The sequence below is a fragment of the Macaca thibetana genome, chromosome 5 (assembly GCF_024542745.1).
Source record: "Macaca thibetana thibetana isolate TM-01 chromosome 5, ASM2454274v1, whole genome shotgun sequence".
NCBI classification, from domain to species: domain Eukaryota; kingdom Metazoa; phylum Chordata; class Mammalia; order Primates; family Cercopithecidae; genus Macaca; species Macaca thibetana.
The window spans coordinates 34,494,785-34,519,346 of record NC_065582.1 but is presented as its reverse complement, the minus strand read 5'-3'; the positions used below and the strand labels follow the sequence as shown (position 1 = coordinate 34,519,346).

Sequence of the window (24,562 nt, the reverse complement as noted above, 5' to 3'; positions counted from 1 at the left end):
GCATTCATGAGGCAGAATTCCTCCTTCTGGAAACCTCAGTTTCCACTCTTAAGGCCTCCAACTGATTGGTTGACGTTCACCCACGTTATCAAGGATAATCTCCTTCACTTAAAATCAATTGATTGTAAATGTTAATTACATCTATAAACTACTTTTACAGCAACCTCGGGGCTGGTGTTTGACCAAACAATTGGTCACCATGCTGTCTTAGTCCATTTGGACTGCTAAACAAAATACCATAAACTGAGGTGCTTAAAAAATGATAGAAATTTCTTCCTCTCAGTTCTGGAGTGTTGGAAGTCCAGTATCAGCTCTGGCAAATTAGACTTCTAGTGAGGGCCCACTTTCTGCTTCATAGACAGCAGTTTTCTCCCTGAATATGGTGAAGGGGGTTGAGAGCTCTCTAGTGCCTCTTTCATAAGAGCACTAATTCCATTCATGAGGGCTTCACCCACATGGCCTAATCACCTCTCAAAGACTCCACCTTCTAATATCATCACATTAGGGATTTGGTTTCAACATATGAATTTTGGGGGGACACACACATTCAGTCTATAGCAATAGCCTAGTAAAAGTGTCATAAAATTAACTACCCCAGTATTCCTTGTGATATGACAAATAATGCCTAGATTACTGCAGAAAATGTAATACTGAGTATTATATACATGTTGAGAAGTGTTTCTGAGCATTGCTCCATGTTAGGATGTTTGTTCATGGCAACTGTAACCTCTCATGTATTTTGCTCAATAAGCTTTTATGTTTGACATGCAGAGGAAAACATAGGCTATGTTTGCAGTAGCAATTACAGTAGAGACTGCTCTCCGTGGACCAAAACTTGTGCTTCTCCTTTCATGTTATAGAGCTGTCAGCTGGATGCAGCTGCCTAGCCAGGGACTACCTGTCCCAGTTCCCTATTCCTTACCTTCAGGTGGGGCCATGTGACTACTTCTCACAAATAAAATTTGAGCACAAGAAATGTTAGTTTCAGGTTGATATGGTTTGGTTCTGTGTCCCCACCCAACTCTCACCTTGAATTGTAACAATCCCCATGTATCATGGGAGGAACCCATCGGAAGGTCATGGAGGGTTTTTCCCATGAGTTGGTCTCATGATGGTAAATAAGTCTCATGAGATCTGATGGTTTTATAAAGGGTGGTTCCCCTGCATATGCCCTCTTGCATGGGCAAGACATCCCTTTGCTCTTCCTTCATCTTCTGCCATGGTTGTGAGGCCTCCCCAGCCATGTGAAACTGTGAGTCCTTTAAACTTCTTTCCTTTATAAATTACCCATTCTCACGTATGTCTTTATTAGTGGTGTGAGAACAGACTAATACATTAAATTGGTATCGGGTAGTTGGGCACTGCTGTAAAGATACCCGAAAATGTGGAAGTGACTTTAGAACTGAGTAATAGGCAGAAGTTGGAAGAGTTTGGAGGGCTCAGAAGAAGATAGGAAAATGTGGGAAAGTTTGAAATCTCCTAAAGAGTTGAAAGGCTCAGAAGACAGGAAGATGTGGGAAAGTTTGGAACTTCCTAGAGACTTGTTGAATGGCTTTGACCAAAATGCTGATAGTGATATGAACAATAAGGTTCAGGCTGAGGTGGTCTCAGATGGAGATGAGGAAATTGTTGGGAACTGGAGGAGTAAAGATCACTCTTGCTATACCTAAAGACTGGTGACATTTTGTCCCTGTCCTACAGATATGCGGAACTTTGAACTTGAGAGAGGTGATTTAGGGTATCTGGCAGAAGAAATTTCTAAGTGACAAACTGTTCAAGAGGAAGCAGAGCATAAAAGTTTAGAAAATTTGCAGCCTGATGATGCAATAAAAAAGAAAAGCCCTTTTTCTGGTGAGAAATTCAAGCCTGCTGTAGAAATTTGCATAAGTAACAAGGAGCCCAATGTTAACCACCAAGACCATGGGGGAGATGTCTCCAGGTCATGTCAGAGACCTTTGTGGCAGCACCTCCCATCACAGGCCTGGATACCTAGGAGGAAAAAATGGCTTCATGGACTGGGCCCAGGCTCCTCCTGCTGTGTGCTAACTAGGGACTTTGTGCCGTGCGTCCTAGCTATTCCAGCTGTGGCTAAAAGGAGCCGAGGAACAGCTCAGGCTGTGGCTCCAGAGGGTGCAAGCCCCAAGCCCTGGCAACTTCCATGTGGTGTTGATCCTGCAAGTGTACAGAAGTCAAGAATTGAGGTTTGAAAACTTCCTCCTAGATTTCAGAGGATGTATAGATATGCCTGGATGTCCAAGCAGAAGCTTGCTACAAGGGCAGGGACCTCATGGAGAACCTCTGCTAAGGCAGTGCAGTGGGAAATGTGGGGTTGGAGCCCCCACAGAATCCCTACTGGGGCACTGCCTAGTAGAGTTGTGAGAAGAGGGCCACCACTTTCCAGACCCTAGAATGGTAGATCCACCAATATCTTGCACTGTGTACCTGGAAAAGTTGCAGACACTCAATGCCAGCACAGGAAAACATCCAGGAGGGGGTCAGTACCCTGCAAAGTCACAGGGGTGGAGCTGCCCAAGGACATGGGAGCCCACCTCTTGCGTCAGCGTGACCTAGATATGAGACATGGAGTGAACTAAGATCATTTTGGAGATTTAAGATTTCACTGCCTCGTTGGATTTTAGACCTGCGTAGGTCCTGTTAGCCCCTTTGTTTTGGCCAATTTGTCCCATTTTGAATGGCTGTATTTACCCAATGCCATTGTATCTAGGAAGTAACTAATTTGCATTGGATTTTACAGGCTCATAGGCAGAAGGCACTTGCCTTGTCTCAGATGAGACTTTGGACTGTGGACCTTTGGGTTGATGCTGAATGAGTTAAGACTTTGGGGGACTGTTGAAAGGTATGATTGGTTTTGAAAAGTGAGGATGTGAGATTTGGGAGGGGTCAGGGGTGGAATGATATGGTTTGGTTCTGTGTTCCCACCCAAATCTCGCCTTGAATTGTAATAATCCCCACGTGTCATGGGAGGAACCTGGTGGGAGATAATTGAATCATGGGAGTAGGTTTTTCCCATGCCATTTTTGTGATAGTGAATAAGTCTCACAGATGTGATGGTTTTATAAAGGGCAGTTCCCCTGCACATGCTCTCTTTACTCCTGCCATGAAATACATCCCTTTTCTATTTCTTAATCTTCCACCATGATTATGAGGCTTCCCCAGCCATGTGGAACTGTGAGTCCATTAAACCTCTTTCCTTTATAAATTACCTAGTCTTGGGTATGTCTTTATTAGCAGTGTGAGAACAGACTAATACACAAGCTAATCCTGTAAAGGAGAAGGTTGTCTTTCTCCATACATTTTTTTCCATCTACTGAATGGAGAAGACTCTGAGATGCTAACAAAGAGTGGAAACACAGGATGGAAGGACCTGGGTTGCTGAAGCACCTTGTGGAATAAAGTCACTGCTAACAGAGATGCCTCCATTGAGCACCTGCATGAATAAGAGGTGCTGTTGTATTATGTTAGCAACTGTGTATCATTAGGCACTTGCATGAACAAGGTCAATTATTTCATTATGTTAATCTATTAAATTTTTGGAGTAAGATTATCTTAATCTGAACCAAGACAAAACTGGGAGTACACATTTGGATCTTCACATTAGTAAATTGGTTCTTTAGGAAGGGTTATTTCCTAGTGACTAACCTCATAGCTGCTTTCTGGTTTTTGTTTTGTTTTGTTTTTGTTTTTCAGTGATGCTAGAATGTAAGTTGTATGTGAACAGGAATTTTTGTCTGTTTTGCCGTTGATGTATCTGAAGCAACTAGAACAAGTACCTGGCATATGGTAGCATTCAGCAATTAGTTGTTGAATAAGCAAATGAGCAAAAAGCAAATATTATCTTCTAACTAGTGATTGGAGTGTCATCATGCATAAATTGAAACTATGAAATGGGCTTTTATATAACTGTGTTTCTATATCTCCATAAATAGAATGTTATAAAGTTTTATGTTATTAATGTTAACAAAATAATTTCTGAAATTTTATGGCATATTTTTCTGAGTTTTTTGAAAACTAATTGGCAGCTCTAAAAACTGTAAATGTGTCACATAAATGATAATGCAAAGGGTTAATAGGGAAGAGGGAGTGTTGATCCCGTAAGGCATGGAAGGTCGTGTGGGCCTTCAGATCAAAAGGGAGATGTGTATATATGTGTAAAGGCATCACCGTGTCATAAGAGATGAATTCTTTGGTTTAAGTTAGATCTCAGAAAGTAATGGACTGCATGAAGTGGATAAAGAACTGAAGATTTAACCCTGGGGAACAGTTGTGACTACAATTCCATGACTTTTACTTTCCTTTATAATAAAGCTTAAGGAGAGTCTGAAAACTTAGGATAAGTGAGAAATAAGCTTTGTACAAGGGTTGGGTGGGGGGCTCTAAAGGGTAATTCTCTGGTCATCATCATCTTGGCTGAAATGGGCATCTGGCATCTACTTGGTCTGGATATTAACATATGTAAACCTCTGGGGAGCTTCATTTTCTTGGGTAAAGGAAATAAAATTAAAAACTAAAAATGAGTGAAACTACACAAATGAATGAAACCACATGTAATTTACTATACTATAGATTGAAGAGTAAAATATATACAAAATTCATGACTACCATACAGTATCTTTTTGGTATTAATGTCCAACTTTCCCTCTTCACTCCTTGTCCCTCTCTCCCCAAACACACACGTATAGAGAATCACTAGAAATGAGTGATATATCCTTAGCTAAATTTGTCTACAGAATGTTTCTGTCATGGTCAAGTTTGTATCTTATTGGGCTTTCACCAGTTTGTTCATAAATTCCATTCTATAGAGTCTCAGAATATAAAATTTTATATCCCTAGCACAGAATCAGTGGCAGAAATTTTCCATATTTCCATTCACAGCTCATATGTTAAATTTATCTCTTCATACCTTTCTAGAACCCTTTTCACTGCTTGTCCTGCCTACACAGATTGATATAATTTGGTCCTTTATGGGTTTCCCTCTTTTTCAATAGTCCCCTGCTATTATAGCCTTGGGGATAATTTACTTCTGTGCAAAGTGACCCATGTGCTCCTGTCTTTTTTTTTTAAATGCCTAAATCTCTCTGGTCAGTAACTTGTACTTCTCTCTGCCATGCTTCCACAGTGGGAAGGACAGATTTCCAGAATAAGGCTGAACTGAAACTGGCCTCTTGGTTGCATTCTTTCCTGATGAAAGTGTTCTTCTTTATAATGCCATTAAATATTTCCCTTGGCTGCAACACAGTATTTTACTGTTTGAACACGCATTAAATATGCCTTCTTTCTTTATTATAGGAGATATTATTATTTCCAGGAACTAAGTCTCAGAGCAATATAGGGCTGGGTTAGACTGAGTGTTGCTCACTCTTGTGATGGGTTCCAAGCAGACAACCCTGTAAAAAGCATTATTGGACCACCCAGAAGGCACAACTTAAGAAGGCCAACCTTCTGGGAATGCCACCACACCTGTCAATGAGCTACAGAGCTAACCCATGGTAACAATTGGCGTGGAGGTACACTGTCTTACTCACCTGAGAAAGGAGCAAAATAAAACTATAGAATTCCACTTAGCCTGTTGTATCACACACTATTTAGTTTTTTTCTGAAGCCTATCTACCTTCTCCCTCTCAATTTTTGAATTTTTTTTTTATCAGCTTCTCTGTCCTTTTCCTTTTTCCTGGACTTTCTCTATTCCTGTTTTTGTTTTTATGAAAGCATGGCCTTTTAAAATGCCCACATATAACACTCTAAGTTCACTAGATAAAACTGTAACAATAATTACAAAAGGTTTCACTTATTGCTAATGCTTTATGTATATTAATACACTGTATAAACTTTGTAGCAAATTTATGATATTAGATTGCTTTTATTTTTCCCCATTTTACTGAGGTAAACTGAAAATTGGAGAATTAACAAGTTGTTCAAAGTCACATAGCTAATAAAAGGCAGGATTCAAAGCTTGGTCCAATTAACTCTAGAAGACGTGATTTATGGATCCAATAAATAATGAGTGAGTGCATTGGTGATAGACACAACGATGACAAAACAGGGTGATCACTCACCTCACAGAGCTTACATTCCTCTGGAGTGTCAAAGAAACATTGCACCAGACATATTAAACAGGCAAGGAAGACTTTATTCAAAACTATTGCAATAGAAAGAGAGAGAGAGAGAGAGAGAAAGAGAGAGAGAGAGAGAAACTGAACTCAACTCTCCTAACAAAGAACCCTGGAGAGTTTTTCTTATGGGGATGAACAAGTGGAAAAGTATTGGAGGATCTTAAGGTGTCAACGTGGTCAGATCATTTGTGTTGCTAATTTGGCACTTATGGAAGTTAAGTTTCTACCTTACCCCAGAGACTGGAAAATAGGGATGTAATTTTTCTTGATGATTGCACTACAAAGGAATGAATCCCAGGTACTTGAGAAAGACATTCCTGGATTGTCAAACTGGTAAAAGGCTGGGAGAAGATTTACATTTCAAAAGAGCAGAGAAAGAATTTATAACAGCAAGTTTTCTACAGTAAATGATTGAAGAAAAAGAAGATCGGACATCAACAGTCAGGAAGAAATTTGTCTAAAGTTTAGTCAAGCTAAAGAAATCATTAAGATCGTCTTGGTCAGGAGAGAGACAAAAATATGTAGTGAATGTCCTATCAAGCAGGATACAAATGCTGGGTGGGGGAGTTTCTATTTTATGTGGTTTATGTGACTTTGTCCTAGTTTATATCTAGAATAGAGGTTTTAGGCCCCCCAGTTCCTGATTTATGGAGAAACTAGTTGATATTAAGGGGAAATATTTCCTGAAGACAGAAACATTACTACTGACTTGGTCTTTACTAGAACACATATTGCCAGATTGGTTCTCCGGATTTATCCCCTGATCTGAGGGCTTTTCAGCATTATGTTCAATGCACATTATTTTTGGACCACTGGCATAAACAAATAGGCTACTATTGACCACCCTGACCACCTTCTCCCACCGCAAGTTTCTATACCGTCTAATCCAAGACCTCTTAGATAACTTGACTATCTTCTCATTCTCCCAAAGGAAAACATCCCAGGTCACTTCAGCTCCCTCCTACCCCTTCCGAATCTGGCATATTTACCTAATAAGCCTAAATGTACAGTGTTCATGTATTCCATTTTCTGGATAATAGCATTATTTATGCAATCTCTAAAACACAGGGAAGACACTTCAGCACTTTGAAAAGTAATGTCCCCACTTGGGTAATCAAGGAGACTTTTAGCAGCCCTCTCGCTGGCTAAATCCGGAAGAGCAACTGCCTAACAGCAAATGTAATCTCCAGCAGGGCACCTCTATGCCATTATACTATTTTTATTATCCTTTAGTTGTCAAAAAAATTTTACAAAGCCACTACATTGTGGCTGCTATATTTCATATGCTCTGTCCTGCTGCAGCTATCAGCCTACTGAGGCTGTGAGCCTTACTTGTCATTGGCTTATCCCTGCTCAAATGGGAGGAGAAAGATGTGAGATCCTTAGGGCACCTCTCTGTAGCACTGCTACACAAGATTCTCCATTATGGCGCCAGTTAGAGGGAAAGTATGAAACTCTCTAACTCAAGAGATATTTAAAGATCAATATCAGGGCTGTATATTTGAGAGGGTGGCCTCTGGGTTCTTTCAGGAATGGTTGGTTGGCATGATTGAATCGTACAATTTCACAAGGAGATGGACCATAAAAGGCTACACAGTACAATCATTGTCAAACTCCAGAACTACTAAAACAGTCACTCAGGGATGATAGTTAAACCTTCAAATTCCTATATCATATCCTGATAACAATAAGTTTCCCTGGGTGTCTCCAGAGTCTGTCTGGTCATAAACTTCTTAAGTATTTCTTAGTTGGCTCTGAAATTCAAAAAGTATTTGACTAAATGGTGAAATGATGCAATGTACCTCTAAAAATTTGAAAATGACAAAAAATAATTCCTGAATAATTTTATTCATAATAGTCTGCTAAAACCTAAACAGATGTTAATTTCTACAGATTAAAAACTTATTCTGTCTTCTCCCGAATGGATGGATTGCTACCTGATTTGATTTTTCCTCGCACAGACATTCTGTGGCTGTGTCCCTCGTGGGAGGATGTGAAAAGATGGTCATTCTAGAGAACAGATTCTGTTGTGGTGAAGGGTACCTTCGCTCCTCTGACTGGATGCAGATATCACAGTCTTTAGGGACAAGGAAAGCTCTGCTATTAGCCTCACTATCCTCTCACCCTTCAAATTCTTGACAGAGTGCATCTGAAAAGTAAAATAATTGTTTCCCTCATGACTACAGCACAGATGAAATGAAAAAGACTGGCCTTTCCCCGACTCCTGAGTAATTAATTTAGTCTAATGTGTCTGTTCTAGCATCCAAGTACTGCAGCAATAGGCGCCAGGCATATGTGCAGTAGCTTGAGAGAGATCATGTTATTCAGATAATCTAGTTACCCCTTGATCCACCCGATGTTAACAGTGACTTGAAGCTCTCATTCATTATTTGGGCTAACAATGTCTTACATGTTAGAGCAAATTTTAGCATTTAACACACTTTCATAAATACTGTCAGGAAGCTGGATATATGTGAGGAAAGTTGTATGACTTGTTTCATGGTCCGACAACCCAGAAAGGGTCAGAATTGAGACTCAAATGCAAGCTTAGAGACTTCGAGTCTAGTTTCCCTCTAAAGGACATGAGGTTGTATGTAATACAATGTTTCCAGTTCCTATAGTTATAGAGGAAATCAGAGCTCTGGTTCCAATAAGAGTGTTGTTTGGCTCAAATCCACACCCAGATTTGCTGAGACTCTAAAGTCACTCCTAACTCTTATCAGGGCTTGGCTCCTTCTGAAAAACACTCCACTGTCTCCTTTATCTAATTAGAGTTCTAGGGAAACTTTTTTGACTAGCACTAAAACCCAGAGTCATAATATAATATATTTATTTTAGCAAGTCCTTCATTGAACAAATACTTGTGTATTCGGCATGCGCTAGGACCTGGGTACTGTGCTGAGAATAGGGAACATAATCAGTGGGGGGCAGGGGAAAACTTGCATGTCTTCTTTGAACTTACAGTAGATTTAGAAGAGGTAGACATATGCACAGGGTATGGGCATAGAGGGATATTTCTTAATAAGATGGATGTATAAAGATAAACAGCTGGCTGGATGCAGTGGCTCATACCTATAATCCTAGCACTTTGGGAGGCTGAGGTAGGTGGATCATAAGGTCAGGAGTTCGAGACCAGCCTGGTCAATATGGTGAAACCCCATCTCTACTAAAAATACAAAAATTAGCCAGGCATGGTGGTGGTGCCTGTAGTACCAGCTACTCAGGAGGCTGAGGCAGGAAAATTGCTTGAACCCAGGAGGTGGAGGTTGCAGTGAGCTGAGATCATTCCATTGCACTCTAGCCTGGTAACGGAGCAAGACTCTGTCTCAAAAAAAAAAAAAAAAAAAAAGATAAACAGCTAATCCAGGCAGAGTGGCCTTTTCAAAGAAGGCTGCTTGGAGGAAAAAAACAAAAACAAAAACAAAACGCTAAGCTAATCAATAAAGGATGAGGAGCAGTTAGTTAGGTAAATGGGGATGAGATGGAGAGAAGTTCCCAGGCAGAAGGGATCAGCACCGTGGGGAGGCCTGGACTGGGAAGCCTTGTGAGATCAGCTGTTGCTTATGTTAGAGTCACTGATGTGATGCTGCCACAAACCTCCACATCTGTGTGCATCCTCTTCCCCTTCCAAACCTATTCATGGGCCTCTGGCTGCTGCCCTTTCTTGCCCCCACTCTGTTCCCTGATGCAATTTATCTCTTCGACCTTCCTCTGCTCCTTTATTTGCAAGCAAGAGAGACTGTATTAGGTAGAGTAATGACTTCCCCAAAGATGTCCATGCCATAATTCCCAGAAACTGTGAATATGCAAGGACATGCCAAAGAGGTAGTAAGGTTGTTTACAGAATTAAGGAAATTAATCAATTGGCTTCAATAAAGAAAAGTACCTGGATTCTCCAGGTGGAACCAATCAAATCACATGTGCTTTGAAAAGAAGAGGGAGGTGGAGGCGTGGGTCAGATGGTCGAGACACTAGAAGGATTCCATACTCCAGTGTTGGCTCTGAACATGGAGAAACCAGCAAAAAAACTGGTGTCCCATAGAAGCCAGGAATGGCCCTCAAGAACATAACAGCAACAAAATATGAACCTTGGTCCTACAATCCTCAACCTGAATGAGCAGGAAGCTGATTCTCTCCTCAAGGTTCTAGAAAAGAACACGGCCTGACGACATTGTGATTTTAGTCCAAAGAGACACACACTGGCCTTCTGACCTATAGAACTGCAAGATAATAAATGTGTGTTGTGTGAGGCTGCTCAAATTATGAAAATTTCTTACAGCAGCAATATAAAACTAATACAAAGGCTTTCTACTGAAAAATGTGAATCTTCTATCATACCTGGGATGGCTCCAATTTCAAGGTTACAATATAGGTCATATGAACTGCACCCCTAGGGGAACAGTGTATACCCACAGCTCTATACACTGCCTCGCTGCATGGAAATAACACCATAGCTTTTGCAGACATATTGAATTCAGTCTTCATCCTTCTATAAAGAATGGCCTCCAGGAATCACAAGAGATTTATTTGTGTGGTTCTAATATGTGCCTTATTCTGATCTCCTGTCCTAAAAAGTCTGGTCCTGAGTCTTGAGTAAGCTGATTTCCTTTCATTTTCCCTCTCAGAGAAAGTCCTGTTTTCCATCTTGCTGAAACACTTTCCCCTGGGCTTTGTGAGGGAGTTTCAGTCTGTTTCAATACTGTGATGTTAATCTTCATTCCTTGAAACCTAAACATAGTCTCCAAAATTCTCTAATAATTTTTTTGAGTTTGGAGATAGAAGTGGGGCCAATAAAGGTGATAGCATGGTCAGCTGGTAGGATTTTAGGACCTCTTAAAACTTGCTACACACGATGCATGTTGAGCTCCACTGCCATACTGCCTTACACACCCGTAGAGGTGGAAAAAAAAAAGTTTGTAAAATCAAAAGCACATTTATGTCCTTAAAATTTTAAGATGGCATTATAAAGACATCTCTGTCATTTTCTTCCTACAGAAATCAACTCACAATAACAGAAAAATCTAAAAAATAGAAAATACAAAATCCGTCTATGATAAAACAAGGGGTCATCTTAGCCCTAAACAATGATATATAAGGAAAGGCTGCCAAGGAAAGATCACACTGGGGTCTAGAAAGACACAGGGCTCTCTCCATGCCACTGGGGTGCACGCTACTGCAGATCTCAAACTAGCAAAACACCATCATTTTCTAATGGAAATGCATAGTGAGGGAAAAAAACCTCTTTGCCTTTTGGCTTAAAGGGATTAAATAAAACAAGGTGCATATCTTGCTGAGATTATCGTTGAAGACTGAGTGTCTCTGTAGAGAAATGGGAGAGTTAGATCTACGAGAGAAAATTGAAAATGTCATGACTGCGTGTAGATGACACAAAAGTAGAGAGAGAGTGAATTGTGAGCTGTTCAGAGACGCCAATCTGTTGTGAGTGCTCAGAAAAATATGCTAAGAAAAATCATGGTTATACATACAACTCTGTAACATCAGAAGTTTCACTGAGAATAAGACTAAAATCCTGTTCACTTTGCCTTCTCTGGTCACTTTATACATAAATTTCCTTAAAATAACTGAACCAGAACTGACTTAGGTCATTCTAAGTGAATAATAATAAATAAAAATAATTACCACAGGTCTATATACATATTACTACTACCACTAGAGGAAAGAAATAGAAGTGAGAAGAAATGATAAATGCAAGTATCTCCATTGAGGAAATGACAGTCCATAACAATCTGAACTGTAAGCTTTCATGAAATTAACAAAAAACACAAATCAGAGATCTAAGAGGTTAAGAGAGACACAGAAAAAATACAGGAGGATAATAAACTAGTAGACTTCAGGATAAAAGTGGTGCAAAACCATCACATAAATGAAGGTTACATTGAAACCAACAGGAGAACAGAATAGATGCCAATTAAATCCTAGTAAATGACACAGAATTTAGGATTGAGAAAAGTGAGGATAGTAAAATATAGTAAGCAAGGACGAAAAGGATTAGAGAAAATATGTTAGATATAGATGGCAGACAAAGAAAGTGTGATGTATACATCATTGGGTCCCTCAATAAGCAATCTGACAAATTAAAGACAAAAATATCCAAATATATAATCACAAAAACTGTCCAGAATGAAATCTAGTTAGGATCCATAGATTTTTAACAGTGTTCTCTGCCACAGGAAAAACTGATATAGAATGATCAAGCTGTGACATATCCAAGTACATATTACTAGGTTCAAACACTAGGAAAAGAATCCCTTGATCATTTTTACCAAAGGAAAAAATCACTGTCCTAATCAGCATGGGCTGCCATAATAAATCCCCATAGATTGGGTGCCTTCAACAACAGAAAGTCCTTTTGTCACAGCTCTGGAGGCTGGAAGACCATGATCAGGCTATCAGCATGGTCAGGTTCTGGTGTGGAGCAGCTTCCTGGCTTGCAGATGGCCACCATCTCATTGTGTCCTAAAATGGCAGAGAGTAAACAAGCTCTGGTCTCTTCCTCTTCTTAAAAGGATGCTAACATCATCTTGAGGATTCCACTCTCATAGGCTCATCTAAACCTTATTATTTCCCAAAGGCCCTACCTCCTAATCCTATCACATTAGGGGTTAGTAGAGTTTCAACATACAAATCTGGAGAAACACATGCATTCAGTCCCTAACAGTCACCTATACAGGATAAAAATTGGTTCCAGTCTTATACCTCTTCATAGATACACTCACAGTACTAAAAGAAAACGGACTACACTAAAGAAAGAAAAGAAACACCCAAAAACTTTATATTTAGCAAAACTGTCACAAGATAAAAGAACCATAACCCTACATCTTTTTAAACATAAAAGAACTCAGGAAATATAATTGTCAACAAGATTGTTTTTGTAGAAAGTATCACAGGGTAGCCTTGAGAAAACCAAGACATGATTAAAGAAAGGGACTAGCGGTCAGCTCTGAGTTCATTTAAGTCACTAAGACCTAATACTTAAGTGGTGCTTCTTATGGTTATAGAGGGGAATGTAAATGTTTAAAACAATGATAGTGTAGTTCTAGTATAAATAATGCAAATTGAGAGGGGGAGTGAGAGATTAGGTAGAAGGCAGTGATGAAGACTCTGTTCTTTTCATAATGGATGAAGAAAGTCACTGCCAATAAAATTACACAAAATACTGAGTGGATCACATATTTACAACCTCATCACTGACACATGGAGTAGCAAAATTGAAATATTTAAGCAATTTTAATCTTACACAAATAGAGGGTCACATTTCAGGCTGACCTTCTAAAAAATGTTTTAAGTTGTAAGGAGCTGGATGAACCTCTGGCCCTTAGCCCATTTAAATTATTTCTGGACCAATATAAATGAATAAAAACATTCAAATATCTACATTTATCTCAAATTTATCATGTTTTCTACTTTACCCTTATTAACACTCCAATCTCCTCCCACCATGGAATTTGGTTAAAGATTATCCTAATTTTGAATTACTTTCAAGATTATTTTCTTAAAAAATAGTGCTTATTTTGTTTTATAGTAATTGAAATTTTGGTCAAATTTTGTCTGGCATTTACTGGTATATATTGGTATTTGTCTGCTATTTACTGACAAAATTCATAGATGACTGCACACCAATTTTGGATGGGATACTCATCTTAGTATATATTTTGATGGAATTTGTGAAATAATTTCACAAGAAGTTTTCCTTGATAAACAACACTGGAGAGGAAATTTGCAAAATTCACTGCATCATATATATGTATACATACATACATATACCAGTCTATGTTTTCTTACAAAACTATGATCCTCTGTGGCCTATTCATTACCGATACTGCGGTAAATTATTAAATAATGCTATTCATTGAAATAGCAGCTGTCCCTACTGTAGCTAAAAACTCAGTTTAAAATGATCTACCACTAGGCCAAGAGGGAAAAATCTGAACATATAATGATGCTACATTGTCTTCTGTGTTAACCTTGATTGCTTCTTGACCTGTGTGTGGGCAATATTATTAACAGTTAGAAATATTCTATTCACAACAGCTACAGGCAATGGTGTCCATGGAATGATAGATTAATAGTCACAGAGTTAGCTAATTAGTTTAAATATTATTTACGTCAGAATCTTAGCTCATTTCTACTTATTCTGAGGCAAACTCTTTGAATATGAAATATGATTTATCAGGACTCTTACAAGAAAAACGTCAGGTATAAGATTCATATATGGAAACACAAGCTGATAAGTTAGGGAAAAATATTCTAAAGTGGTTGATACATGAGTCTAGGGTGTGGGGAGGCTATTGACTGGGAAGGGACACGAGAACACTCTGGGATGATGGAACTATTCTGTGTGGTGTTAGGAGGGTACGTATTTCTCAAACAGACCTTATGAAATTCTTAATCTTAGCATTTTATTCTATGTAAGTTATACATCAGTAGTAAATAATTCTTTAAAAACTCACTAAAAATTACCCCTGTAAATTCCACTAGATTTAGTTTATCAGTGAGTTTTGAAAATACAAGCAGGGATGGTATCTTGAATTGAAAAAACTGTTTGAACACTAGGAGTTCAAATCTGAAACTCCTAAGAATTTGAATACTAGTTATTCAGTATCCATTTCACTCCTGTCAGACATGTATAAAGCTGAGATACTAACATTAACCAAACTTATTGGGCTGTCTGAAGAATAAATTAATTGAATATCTCTAAAACACGTAGCAATAGAAGCAAATCATTCTTTGTATCCTATATAGTTAAACTTGATGTGCAAAATGAAAAGTCATCACTCTTTTCACAGTAGTTATTTTCATTTATGCTATACATTACATTTATAGAGGTAAAACTATGTAAAATTTATGTAAAATGGGGGACAGGTCATTGTTATTTTGCATACTTTATTTTTGGTGAGCAGAGAACCTTTTTAGTCAATTTATGTAAATGCTATAGTATTTTTGTCATTGTAACCCAGAGACCAATTTGTTGAATTAGATAGCTGGAAGCAAGCAAGGAAGGAAGGCAGGCAAAAAGTATTTCACCGAAAAGGCAGAAGACTGGCATCAATTTCAAGCTCTGGAATCAAGACAACTTTGGCTGAGTCCCATTTTATATAGGACTAAAGGAGAGTGCTGTCCTCAAGGGCAATAATGCTTATGAGAACAAAGACGACTATGGAGAAATTTTAGGCAGTAGAAGAGAGCAGAAAGGTCAAGAGGATCATGGTTGAAGTAAGCTATACAGCAAATCAGGCATTGCCTAATTAACTAGGAATTACCATCAGACAAAGCAGAAATACCTGAAAGCTAATTGCTTATACAACCAAATATTTAGTAATAAAGATATTTTCATCTAGAACATTCCTAAAAATCACTCTGGTTTCTAAAAGACCAAAGGTAGTGGGCAGGTATACAAAGAAAGGGATATTTATGAGAGAGGGCCTGACATTTAATCTATTTATGTAAGTGACATGAATACATATTGTCAAGCTCGGCAATGGATATGACATAATTAATAATTAATACAACCTAGTTGTATTAGTTCTCTTTAAAACTAGAAGAGAAGTTGCAGAAGTTCTCTTTAAAAATAGAGTTATGTCTCAGAATAAAGAAAGATTCCTAGCTCTAACACTTATTGCCTCTATTTTCTTGGGCAAGTTACTTCAACTCGCTAAACCTCAGTATCTGTCAGTAAAATATAGATAATAATAGTGCCTACTTCATAGGATGTTTGGGAGGGCTAATGATAAAATGCTTGCAAAAACATTTAGCATGTAGTACTTAGAATAAAGTAAGCACCCAATAGATGTTAAAATCTGACATACATACACACACATATACACACACATATTTACACTTATTTGCACATGTGTGTGTATATATATGCATATACACATAATATAAATATTTAGCAAAATAGACAAATTTGACAAATATGCATAAAAACTCTACTTGTTACTTATAAAAGAGACTGACTATTTACCATATCTGTTTCCCTTTCCTTCTGGGTCCACAGCTATCTTATGTGCCTTAAAGTAAGGTATTGCAGGTACTGAGTTCCTGCCACTGACACGTGGTATTGCAGGTACTGAGTTCCTGCCACTGGCACGAGTAGCACAAATGTGTGCTGCTTCTAGATCTGGCAGGTGAAAACCTTCCATGAATTCTTCTACCTGTTCTGTTTCCACCCTGCCAGCTCAATGTTGGCAGTCATTTGCCAAAGAATGGCAAGGCTCTGATCACTGGAGACTCAGAGGAGTTACGTACCCCTAGAGGGGGCCCACAGTAAACTAACGACAAAGAAACCTAAACGCAAAACGATCTGTCAGACAGCTCTTGAAGGAGAGCAGTGGATCTCCCAACCAACGTTGAGATCTGAGAAGAAACTCCCTGCTCAAGCGGGTCCTGACCCCTTTCAGGTTAACTGGGAGACATCCCGCCCACTAGCTCAGTCTGCACCCCACACTCACAGGGATCACCAGAGACATACCAGGCAAACAGGGTCTGGAGTCAAGCAATCTCCAAATGCAGGAGGGTCCTGACTGTTAGAAGGAAAAACTATCAAACAGGAAGGACACCCACACCAAAAACCCCATGTACGTCACCATCATCAAAGAGCAGAGGGCAGATAAAAACCACAAAGATGGGGAAAAAGCAGGGCAGAAAGGTAGAGGGGATGGCAAAGAAACTAAAAATCTTGAAAAAAAAGTGGAAGAATTGATGGCTAGGGCAGAGGAGATGGCATAATGTACATTATTCAGGTGGAGGTTCCATGAAAAGCCCAGACTTTACTGCATGCAGTATGTTCATGAACCCAATTGCATCTGTACCCGCTAAATCTCTTTAAAAAAAAGAAATGCAGGGCTCAAATCTGACTGCAGGAACTGAGTGCTACCACCACCACCATCTCTACCCTTGGTTTTGTTTCCTAGAGTTTTAAGTGCATGAAAAATATACTTCTATTGCGTTAAGGCCATTGAAATTTGGAATGTTGCCTATTGTGGTAACTAGAGTTACCTTGACTAATACACTACTGAATCCAAATGGTGTGTATATTATGGAACATCAGTTCATGTTTTTGCTGCATGTATGAATAAAATATGAGTGTGTCATTCAGAATTTTGTTTGGTTCCTCATGATAGAAAACCAGTTGCCAGCAGCTTTAACACTTAGTTATTTATTTTTCTTATAAGAATGTAGTCCAGAAATAGCAGTTGTTGCTTTTTTGCAGTAGCCAATATATCTAGAATTCCCTTGCTTTTCCCTCATTATTACCATATGACTGCTGTGGCTCCTACCATCATGTCTACATACAAGGCAAAAAGAAGGTAGAAAAACTTACTGTATCTGTCTCCTTTTATTAGGAAATTCAAAACTTACTTAAACTTAGAAGACAACAACATTCGCAAATCAATAAACATAATCCAGCATATAAACAGAACCAAAGACAAGAACCACATGATTATCTCAAGTTGCACTGGCAGAATTGTGTCATCTGGTCACCACCAGCCACAGAAAAAGAAAGTCAGTATATATAGAAAACCCCATTGTCTCAGCCCAAAAATCTCCTTAAGCTGAATATTTGACTGGGCACCTTATTGCCCTAGACGTAACTATGGTTCTATTATCAAAGAATAATTGAGGAATGGCTCTTGGCTAAGTAACTGACAATGTCTGTAACTTATAGTGCTAACAATGAACTCTAACCTGACTGATTTTTGGTTCAGGCTATTTGTCTATACAGGTGATATCAAAAAACCCAGAAAAGGTCAGAAGGGACTATGTTTTTACTAAATTCCAAAAGTTGACAGAAATAATTATAGCTCTGAAAAGGCTATATGTCGTCACATGCTTGTAACTTCTGTTTCCACATAGAAAGCCACTTGACATCTGAAAACCCAGCTCTCTGTTCATGGGCTTTCTTTGTTCTTTTTCAGATGAGACAGGGAGATAAAAATGTTTCATCTGTATAACTTTTAATATATTTTTGAAAGAAAAGAGAAAGTATATTTAAAATTATTTGGGTTAAATCCTTAAAGTCTCTAATATGCTATATATTTAATCACATTTTAATGTTTTAATTTTCTTTTTCTTTTTCAACTTTTCTTTTAGGTACAGTGGGTACATGTGCAGGTTTGTTGCGTGGGTAAATTGCAACAAACCTGCACATAAGGTTTGGTGTATGAATTCTCCCATCACTCAAGTCATGAGCTTAGTACCTGATAGGTAGTTTTTCAACCCACATCTTCTCTCTATTCTCCTCTAGAAGTCCCTGGTGTCTATTGTTGCCATCTTTATGTCCATGTTTACCCAATGTTTAGCTCCCCCTTATAAGTAAGAATATGCAATATTTGGCTTTCTGTTCCTGTGTTAATTCATTTAGGATAATGACCTTCAGTTGCATCTGTGTTGCTGTAAATTGCTTAGTTTTTGTTGTTGTTGTTGTTGGAGACGGAGTCTCACCCTGTCGCCCAGGCTAGAGTGCAGTAGTGTGATCTTGGCTCACTGCAACCTCTGCCTCCCAGGTTCAAGTGATTCTTCTGCCTCAGCCTCCTGAGTAGATGGGACTATAGGCACATGCCACCACGCCCGGCTAATTTTTTGTATTTTTAGTAGAGACGGGGTTTTGCTGTGTTAGCCAGGATGCTCTCGATCTGACCTCATGATCCACCTGCCTCGGCCTCCCAAAGTGCTGGGATTACAGGTATGAGCCACTGTGCCAAGCCCTAAAGTACATAATTTTATTTCTTTTTATGGCCGCATAGTATTTCGTAGTGTATGTGTACCATATTTTCTTTAACCACCGTTCATGGGGATCTAGGTTGATTTCATGTCTTTGCTATTGTGAATAGTGCTGCAATGAACATGCAAATGCAGGTGTCTTTTTGGTAGAATGATTTATTTTCCTCTGGTTAAATACCCAGTAATGGGATTGCTGGGTCAAATGATAGTTCTATTTTAAGTTCCTTAGGAAATCTCCACACTGCTTTCCACAGTGGCTAAACTAATTTGCACTCCACCAGCATAGTATGTGTTACCTTTTTTCCACAACCTCACCAACATCTGTTTTTTTTTACTTTTTAATAATAGCCATTCTGACTGATGCGGGATGGTATCTCATTGTCATTTTGATTTGCATTTCTCTAATGATTGGTGATGTAAAGCATTTTCTCATGTATTTGTTGGTTGGATGTACGTCTTCTTTTGAGAAGGATCTGTTCATGTCTTTTGTCCATTTTTGGATGGGGTTGTTTGTTGTTTGCTTGTTTAATTGTTTAAGTGCCTTAGAGATTCTGGATGCTAGACCTTTGTTGGACGCATTTTTTGCAAATATTTTCTCCCATTCTGTAAGTGTGTTTATTGATAATTACTTTTGCTGTGTAGACGCTCTTTAGTTTAATTAGGTCATGCTCATGGATAGAAAGAATCAATATTGTTAAAATGGCCATACTGCCCAAAGCAATTTATAGACTCAGTGCTATTCTTATCTAACTACCAATGTCCTTTTTCAGAGAATTAGAAAAAAAATTATAAAATTCATACGGAATCAAAAAAGAGTCTGAATAGCCAAAGCAATCCTAAACAAAAAGAACAAAGACAGAGGCATCACACTACTGACTTCAACCTACACTAAAAGGCAACAGTAACCAAAACAACATGATGCTGGTGCAAAAACAGACACACAGATCAATGGGACAGAATAGGGAATCCAGAAATAAAGCCACACACCTACAACCATCTGATCTTTGACAAAGTCGACAGTAACAAGCAATGGGGAGGCGACTCCCTATTCAGTGAATGGTGCTGGTATAACTGGCTAGCCATATGCAGAAGATTGAAACTGGACCCCTTTCTTTCACCATATTAAAAAAGCAACTCAAGATGGATTAAAGATGTAAGACCTAAAACTATAAAAGTTTTATAGAAGAAAACCTAGAAACACCATTTTGAACATCAGCTTTGGCAAAGAACTTATGACAAAGTTGCCAAAAGCAGTTGTAACACAAAGAAAGATGGACAAACAGGGCCTAACTAATTTTAATTTTTAATTAGTCAAGTAATGGTCTTGTTTAGTTTGAGTGTTTAAGTACAATGAAGAACACATCAACTTGTTTTCTCATTTATCTTATTGGGAGTTTGTAAATAAGCAACTCTGCTGTATGACTCATTAATAAAACATAGACTTTTGCCCTTTGAAAAAACACCTTGAAGCTGCTTTTATATATTTATGACAGATTTCACTTGCTGTCATGACTCATGGATGGTAATAATTATAATTTATTTGAAGGTCGTTGTTTTCTTTTCTTAGTATGGGGGTAGTTTTAGCTGAGACATTCAGTCTAAACTGAAAATTTTAGTGTACTATATATATATCTGGAGTATATTATTCTGTTTATTTTCCTTGCAAGTATTTTCTTCAATTTAAAAATTATTATGTGTGGGTATATTTGCATAATATATTTTCTGTGATTACTTGTTAATTTATAGTAAATTACAATTACTTTAATGAATTTTCATATAAACATATTTGTTACTTAGGGAGATTTATCAAAACGCTTGAATTTTTTGTTTGTAAATATTCCAAGCAAACATTCATTATTGCCAGCTTTTACAGCTGGTCAATATTTTTTTAGCAAGAGCAGAAATGTATGCAATTGACCTGAAAGGACCTTGACAGATATCAAGTAGTCTCCATGATATACAGGCATTGCATTTCGACTTTGTTACTCAAGATTATGTTTTCCTTATTATATTGTGCTTGCTAAAGGGGAAGATACTAACATTATTGTCAGCATGGCACAGATAATTTTCACCTAAATTAGTTGATTTCTGCAATGCTACTATATGTGCTGCCTGTAAAAGCCCAGGAGGCATAATTCCATTTCATTTTTATTAAATAATTGTTGCAAAAAAAGTTATGAATTCTTCCATCTTAAAAACATAAATCCAGCCTTGACCCTATATCCCCTTCATCTATGATCCCCTCTCCAATTTTCTTCATTCCTTGTTAGCAAATCTTATTGAAAAGTGGCCTGTACTTTGATTCTGATAGCCTCTCTCCCTTCTTTTTCTTGAAAACACTAACCAGGTCTTCATCCCCATCACTCTGTTGAAATCTTAATTTCTTAGGTCACCACTGACTTCCATATTATGAAATAAGTCAATCGTCGTCTTCTGATTACTTGGCCATTCTCTTTCTTGAAGTGCTTTATTCCATTGTTTTCCAGGGAATGCACCTCTTCTGGATTTTGTCTAAACACACTGGCTTTTCCTTCTCAGTTTCAGGTGTTGAGTCCCTTCATCTTTCTGACCTCTAAATGTTGGGTTATCCTAGGGTTTAGTCTGGGACCCCTTTTCTTTTTACTTTCTCTTTCTTTTTATTTATTTATTTATTTATTTATTTATTTATTTATTTATTTATTTTTTGAGACAGAGTCTCACTGCGAGACCTGGGCTGGAGTGCAGTGGCACAATCTCAGCTCACTGCAACCTCCGCCTCCCAGGTTCAAGTGATTCTCCTGTCCCAGCCTCCCGAGTGGCTGGGACAACAGGTGCATGTCACCATGCCCAGATTATTTTTTTGTATTTTTAGTAGAGAAGGCGTTTCACCATACTGGCTAGGCTGTTGTCGAACTCCTGACCTTAAGTGATCCATCTGCCTTGGCCTCCCAAAGTGCTAAAATTACAGGCATGAGGCACTGTGCCCAGCCCTTTTTTTTTTTTTTTTTTTTGACACAAGGTATCACTCTGTTGACCAGACTGGAGTGCAGTGATGTAATCACGGCTCACTGCAGCCTCAACCTCCTCCAGCTCAAGTGATTCTCCCACCTCAACCTCCCGAGTAGCTGGGACTACAGGTGTGCACCACCATGCCCAGCTAATTTTTTGTAATTTTTGTAGAGACAGAGTCTCCCGAGGTTGCCCAGACTGGTCTGTAGCTCCTGAACTCAAGCAATCCACCTGCCTTAACCTCCCAAGTGTTGGGATTACAGGCATGAGCCACCATGCCTGGCCAGGGACCCCCTTTTCTTTTTAATCTATACCTACTATCTAGATGATCCCATCTAATCCCATCTGTATGCTGATAACTCCCGAATTTAAGTCTCTAGAGATTTTGTCCCTTGATTTGAATATCCAAACTAGCTACATGATACTTCCTTTTGAAATTAACATTTCCAGAATTCTTTGTTTTCCTTCAGTCTTGATTTCCCAGTGTTCTCCATTTCAATAAATGGTACCACCATTCATTCTGTTGCTCTATGCCATCCCTGATTCTATTTTTTCCCACAGCCTCATCCAACACATCTTGTAGTTTCTCCCTCAAAACACAACTGAAATTTGATGACTTGGCATCCTGTGCAACTACTATCATCTTTTTTCTGAACAACTGTCACAGCTCTTAAACTCTTCACCCTTGTTCCCTAAAGTCTGTTGTCCACTCAGGAAAATATCTATGTTATATGATCTTGTGCAGTCACTGCTATTAACTCTCCAATTTTACAAATGAGACTTAAAATAAAATCCAAGTCTGTGCCCTATGAGGCCCCACAGGTCAAATTCACATGCGTATTCTGTAGTTATTCACGTGGTTTGCTCATTCACTCTTTTTAGGTTTATCTCAGTATTCTTTAGATAAACCTCTGACAATCCTATGAAACAGCTTCTATCACTCTAATCTCATACCCTGCTTAGAGGTTTTTGCACTTATAATCAGTAAACGTTACATTACATATGTACTTGTTTATCTGTTCAGTATTTCTCTTCCCTATGAAAATAAATTACATGACCACAGGAACTTGGCTTTATCCATTTAGGTATACTCAGTACTGAGATGAGCACTTGGCATATCCAATCCATTTACTAGGCTTCCATATAATAGATAATCATTACTCTGACCAAAATCATTCCTATATCTCACAAAAAACTATGTATTTTTTCTGTCCTTGGAATTTTTTTTTTCAAGATGGAGTCTTGCTCTGTTGCCCAGGCTGTAGTACAGTGACACGATCTCTGCTCACTGCAGACTCCGCCTCCAGGGTTCAAGCAATTCTCCTGCCTCAGCCTCCCAAGTAGCTGGGATTACAGGCGTGTGCCACCACGCCCAGCTAATTTTCGTATTTTAGTAGAGACAGGGTTGCACCATGTTGACCAGGCTGTTCTTGAACTCCTGACCTCAGGTAATCCACCTGCCTCAGCCTCCCAAAGTGCTGGGATTACAGGCATGAGCCACCACGCCTGGACTGTCTTTGGAAATTTTATTAAACTTGCCTACTACCCAGTGAGATTAAACTTTTTCTCTTCTTTTAACAAAAGAAGATATCATTGAAAATGTTGCCATCCACTTTTATAACTAGCATAGAGAAGATAAGTTGACCTGGACAGATCTTCTTTGTTCTGGAAAGAGTCACAACTTTGGTTATGTACTCTGAGATATGAAGTATCTGATTATCTGGGGAATGGTAGAGCTGGTTCCCAAAATTTGTCGTATGGTATCAGAAAAAAATCATTGTTATTTTTGATTACTCTGAATGTTTTAAGAGTGCCTATATCAAGCTTGGTTAACACAATTGCCTTTTCTTCATATAAAAGTAAAATAAAAAATTATTAGAAAATAATGAACCTGTATCAAATGTCAAAATAAGGTGTTTGAAAATGTATAATGGGTGATATGATTTGCCTTTGATTCCCCACCCAAATCTCATCTCAAATTCTAATCCCCACATATTAAGGGAGAGACCTGATGGGAGCTGACTAAATCAAGGGGGTGGTTCCCCTCTGTTGTTCTCGTGATAGTGAGGGAGTTCTTATGATATCTGGTGGTTTTAAAAATGGCAGTTTCCCCGACACACTCTCTCTCTCTTCTGCCACCTGTGAAGAAGGTGCTTGCTTCTCCTTCACCTTCTACCATGATTGTAAGTTTCCTGAGGCCTCCTCAGACATGCAGAACTGTGGGTCAATTAAACCTCTGCTGTTTATAAATTACACAGTCTCAGAATACAAGAGTTGAGGTTTGGGAGCTTCTGCCTAGATTTCAGAGGATATGTGGAAACACCCGGATGTCCAGGCAGAAGTCTGCTGCTGTGGTGGAACCCTCATGGAGACCCTCTGCTAGGGCAGTGCAGAGGGGATATGTGGGGCTGGAGCCCTCAAAGAGTCCCTAATGGGGCTCTGCCTAGCAGAGCTGTGAGAAAAAAGGGTCACCATTCTCCAGACCCCAGAATGGTAGATCCCCTGACAGCTTGCACCATGTGCCTGGAGAAGCCACAGACAATACCAGCTTGTGAAAGTAGCTGCAGGAGCTGTATCCTCAAGAGCCACAAGGGCAGAGCTGCCCAAGGCTGTGGGAGCCCACACCTTCCATCAGAGTACCCTGGATGTGAGACATGCAGTCAAAGCAGATCATTTCAGAGCTTTAAGATTTAATGACT

The 24,562-nt window shown here is 38.8% G+C and overlaps 1 long non-coding RNA gene across 1 annotated transcript in view; it reads left to right on the top strand.

Moving 5' to 3' along the window:
* Positions 1-24,562, top strand: part of LOC126955083 (uncharacterized) — a 36,404-nt gene that overhangs the window by 7,984 nt on the left and 3,858 nt on the right. The gene's annotated exons all lie outside the window — the stretch shown is intronic.